We start from the raw sequence: 5,689 nt of genomic DNA on the forward strand, positions 1-5,689 counted from the left end.
AAAGTTAAAGAATTCTAAGAAAATAAGGCAACATCACAGAATATGCCTTAACATGGGGCAAGGCCTTGTTCTGATTGCGTAACCCAGATAAAGAATTGTAAACATTAAACATCTTGTCATTTATCCTAAAATGGATAAAAATCCGGTGAGATTGATCTTTCACATGAACAATTATAAGAACATGATCTGTGAAAACCCAAGCAGTATTTGAAAACAAATATTCCCCAAAAATATAGCAAGATATAACACTATCAAAATTAATTGTACTCAGATCGAAATGATTTTCCAAAAATGTGTTATATTTGCTGAAAATCAACTGATCAAACACACAATCAGTTGTTGTTACCCTTTGGTTCAAAGATATTGATCTTGTTTAACTTTCTTTCTCAGATAATAAAAAGAAACATTCATATGCTACACAGGGAATAAAATAACACAAGAAACTAATTATTAAAAAATAAATAAACTAAAACTCGTTATTCAAAAATAAAACTAGTTGTATACAAAAACTAAAACAACAAACACAAAACATATAATGTATAAGACAACAATTAAAAAATGAGATTGGATATAATAACACTAGTATGGATATTCTTCAAGATGTCTTTGCCTGAATCAGATGATCCAAAATCAGTTATAAAAGGAGACAATACAATAGCACTCTCCTTCCGAATACACTTTGGGTTTTTTGGTGTTTGATAAGAATCATCAAACAAAACCATTTCCATATTATTATTTTTTCCACAAGAAGACTGATCTTTTGAATACAAAATGTCCTTGATTGTATTGTCAACAACTTTCATAACATCAGGAGACAAATAATAGTGACTATAATCAACATTGTCCTCATGAACCTACATAACAAAAAGAAACTAGTTATATTAAAAGAGAAAAACAAAAGATTCAAAATCACATAAACCGATTTTAAAACATACAAAAAAATGGTTAAAACATGTACCGCAGACTTAACACTGTGAACTGACAATTCTAGACTACCAACACCATCAGACAAATCCTGATAATAAGCCTGTAAAAAATTAAATAATTTGATTAAAAGAGAAGAAAATCAGTTTCATACACAAAACAATAAGAAAAAAAAATAATTTGACTAAAAGAGAAGAAAACCAGTTTCATACACAAACAATAAGAAGAAACACAAGGGTAATTATATTAAAAAAAATAATATTAACTTTAAAAATCCATTTCAACAACAACATAAAAAAAATAATGCAAGAAAAAATAATTTAAAAAATGTGACAACATTTAAAACTAATTTAATCAACAAAAAATTAAACTAATTCTTCAATTTAAAAAAAGAAAAAAGAACAGTTTCATAAAAAAAATACAATGCAAAAAGAAAAATTAATCAAAAAAATGATAACAACTTAAAAAAAAAAAAACCAGTATCAGTGTGAAAATCAATTATACTAAAGAATAATTTCATATGAAAATTAAAAGAAACTAATAATTTTGTTAATATAAACAATAATAAACGATTTACCTCTCTATCAGAAGCACCAAACAAATCGATTGTGTCCATCTTTTCATAGTTTTTGGAGTTCATTTTTTCAATCATCTCACTCAACTTAGCCAAATCCCCAAAAAACTCATCTCTCAAGATTGTCATCTCATTACAAATGCCTACTTGAGAATCTTTAATAAATGATAAACTTCTACAACTATTCTCAAACTTGTCCTCAAAATCCTACAAAAGAAACAGAAAATATTAAAAAAGAGAATATGAAATGTTAGAAAAACAATCTGCAACCAAAATATATGAAAACTGGTTCATTTTCATCATCCAGACTCTTAGGAAGATACACTGATTGAAACTTAATATTCTTCAAAAGACGATTATGTCTCTTAGCATCAGTAAGGCGAAAATCATCTTCAATGACCTGTTAAAAAAATCAGTTTCAATGCTATAAAAGAAGCCAAATAAAAAAAAAAATCAAATAGCAAAACCAGTTGCAAAGAATATTTTACCTCAGGGTTATTAAAAACCTTTTTGCCTAAAGTCGCAAAACCATGAACCTCGAAACTTTGCCAATTAAGTATTCGGCGAAACTCAGTACTTTTCCTCACACAATATTCAGGGGACAAGCTAGGAATAATCTCATAAAGCCAAAAATGAAAGGCAACAACAAATCCAAAAAGTTTGTATTTCTTGAACTTCTTACCATTTGCTTCAAGTTCATCAAATATAGAATTATAATCCTTAATTGCAATTATCAAATAGTAGAATGTCCTCTCCCAAAGCATTTTTCCAAATGCAAAACCATTTAGAATATCTAGATAATCATCACTATTAACAAGCCCAAAAAGAAAATTATTTACCTTTTTGTCATGTGTAAATCTAAACAAGTAGCAAGAGAGTAAATACAAAATACCCATCTAACCTACATCATCATCATCAATGAGAAATTCTTGACCAAGAAAAACATCTCTAACATCCCTTCTTGTGACTTTATCAGTAATGCCAAAGTTAGGAAACATCCTAGCCTTAAACTTTAACATCTTCTTTTTGTTAAGTGGTTTCAAATTGTATTGACCACCACATTTAAAACCAGTTATAGCTAAAAGCTCCTCTACTCCAAATCTAACGACTTTAGAACATATCTTATACCAACACTCCTCGTCATCCCTCTCCGTGTTAAGTTACCTTAATATTATAAGATGCACCAATTTTTTTTTTTTTGAAAAACAAGTGTATGCATATCATGTTGGGTTTTATGCCCTAAATAAAACTCATTTCAATATAATCAGATTTACTTATTAATATAGATCAGAAATAACATTTAATGTTGCATGGTTCACATGATTTATTTCATGATTATATGTACATAATGTATAAATTCACCTGAAACCCTTTTCACATACTTGATCCTGTTTAGTGTGTCGTCAACACATTGGAAAGTAATCATGACTATGTGAATAAAGTTTCCTAGATTTATCAGACATAGGGTTTTACTGATATGATAATCTACAACAGAGTTTACTTGCATTTGGAGCAGTGCTATGTTCTTTCCAGAGCATTGGTTAAAGTAAAGCTCAGGTTGGATGCATGGAGTATGCATCGAAAGGGACTGATATTGAACTTTGACTTAGATTTATTAAACTTACCGTAATATCTATTCAAGTCAATATCGCCTAGTTGATCCTAGATCAAATGTTCTTAATCCTGTTATGATTAGGCTCAATCTTGAAAGGCTATTCGTGTTCTTTGATTTGTTAGTTAAGCCTACTTTTAGGTCAGGGTGATATGTACATTTTGGGAACACGGTAGTGCAATTGAGTGGGAGCGCTAGCATAAACATGGAATCTATAGCTTCTATTTGGCGAATAGTAAGCAAAGGATGATCTCCTTCGAGCTTGACCAAACGAACATAAATGGTGGAGTACTCATTTCACATAAGCTGAAATATCATTTATACGGGGTCAAGTGTTTTAAGGATAAAATACATTGTAGGGTGTAACGGTAATCTAATCCTTTTACAGTGTAGATCATTCATATAGAGGATCATTGATCACATTAGGATTATAACAATGGATAACTAATGATGCATCTATATGGTGGAATATATAGAGCATTCTATATACTGAGAGTGCAATTCTAAGTTCTATGCGTGGATTCAACGAAGAATTAATAAGTTAGTAAATTTTAGTGCTAAATTCTTGATCTACTTATTGGAAGCTCGGTTATATAGACCCATGGTACCCGCACTAGTTGAGATAATATTGCTTGTAAGACTCATATAATTGGTTTTGATCAATCAATTATAATTTTCAAATTAAACTATGTCTATTTGTGAATTTTTCACTAAGTAAGGGCGAAATTGTAAAGAAAGAGTTTATAGGGGCATATTTGTTAATTATGATACTTTGTATGGTTCAATTAATAAATATGATAAATGACAATATTATTTAATAATTATTTATAGTTATTAAATAGTTAGAATTGGCATTTAAATGGTTGAATTAGAAAATTGGCGTTTTTGAGAAAATCAGATGCAGAAAAGATAAAACTGCAAAATTGCAAAAAGTGAGGCCCAAGTCCACTAACCATGGCCGGCCACTTTTGTAGACAATTTAAACTGATATTTTCATTATTTTAATGCCAAATAATTCAAACCTAACCCTAGTGTGTTGAATCTATTGGCCATAGCTAAAGATTAAACAGAACAAGAACAAAGCTGAAAGAAAGTCTAAAAGAGAAAACAGAAAGATAGCAAAAGAGGATTGATGAAGAAAGAGAAATCTCATTGAATCAGTGTTAAAGATACAAGGTTATATATTGAACAGATTAGAGTAAGAGTCAATAGTTGGTTACAACAGAAAACAATCTAACAGAATGGACTTTAACAAACTAACCGAAACAACCTGTCACTAACAGATATAACCGAATACCCTTAACACAGCCCCTCAAGATTACAATTCGAGTCTTCTGTGGCAGAGTTAAGAGCTTGAATTGTAAGCTTGGATCGAAAATGGGGAAAACGTTGACTGGAGATTGCTTTAGTCAAGCCATCAGCAAGTTGGTCCATAGCTGGAACATGTTTAACATGAACTTGATTCTGCAGAACTTTTTCACGCACAAAATAGAGATCTAGTTCGATGTGCTTGGTTCGAGCGTGAAGAACAGGATTTGCCGTGAGAAGGATGGTGCTTAAGTTGTCACACCATACAGTGGGAGGTCTAGGAAGCTGAATACGTAGCTCTGTAAAGAGGGAATGAATCCATGTAAGTTTAGCTACCGTGCTTGCCAAGCTACAATATTCAGCTTCAGTGCTGGAGCGAGAGACCGTTTGTTGATTTTTGCATTGCCAAGCAACTAGATTTTCACCAAAAAATATGGTGAAACCAGAGGTGGACCGTCGATCATCGGGATCCGTCGCCCAATCAGCATCACAAAAGGCAACGATGTCATGATCTGGAGGTCGTTTTAGATGCAGACCGTGTGAGATTGTACCACTTAAGTACCTGAGAATTCGTTTCACAGCTAACTAGTGAGTGAGTAAAGGATTGTGCATAAACTGACAAACCTTATTCACACTGAAGGATAGATCAGGTCTTGTGATGAGCAAGTATTGTAAGGCACCAACAATTGAGCGATATAGGTGAGGATCTGGCATTGTTTCACTGCCATGAGCTGAAAGGCGTACACCAGTGGTCATTGGGGTGGGAGAAGGTTTTGCCTCTTGCATTTGAGCTTTAATAAGCAAATCTCGAGCATATTTTGCTTGAGAGAGATGCAAACCAGATGGTGTAGAGTTAACTTCGATGCCCAGAAAGTAATGAAGATCACCAAGATCTTTTAAAGAAAACATGTTGTTCAAAGCAGCAATGATGTTGGTGACAACTTTCGGGTCACTGCCAGTGATTAGGATATCATCCACATAGACAAGAATTAATGTTGTGTATGTGGATGTGTGCTGAATAAACAGAGAGTGGTCTGATTTGGATGGAAAGAACCCCAATTGAAGAAGACAATGATGCAAGTTATCGAACCATGCCCGAGGAGCCTGCTTGAGTCCATATAATGCTTTGTGAAGCTTGCATACAAGGGGAGGAGAGGCTTGCACTTCAAAGCCAGGAGGTTGTACCATGTACACTTCCTCTTTGAGATCACCATTTAGAAACGCGTTATTGACATCTAATTGCTTGATGCACCATCCACGAGACAAGACTA

This window comes from Cannabis sativa, chromosome 6 (genome assembly GCF_029168945.1).
Source record: "Cannabis sativa cultivar Pink pepper isolate KNU-18-1 chromosome 6, ASM2916894v1, whole genome shotgun sequence".
In the NCBI taxonomy this organism is placed as follows: Eukaryota; Viridiplantae; Streptophyta; class Magnoliopsida; order Rosales; family Cannabaceae; genus Cannabis; species Cannabis sativa.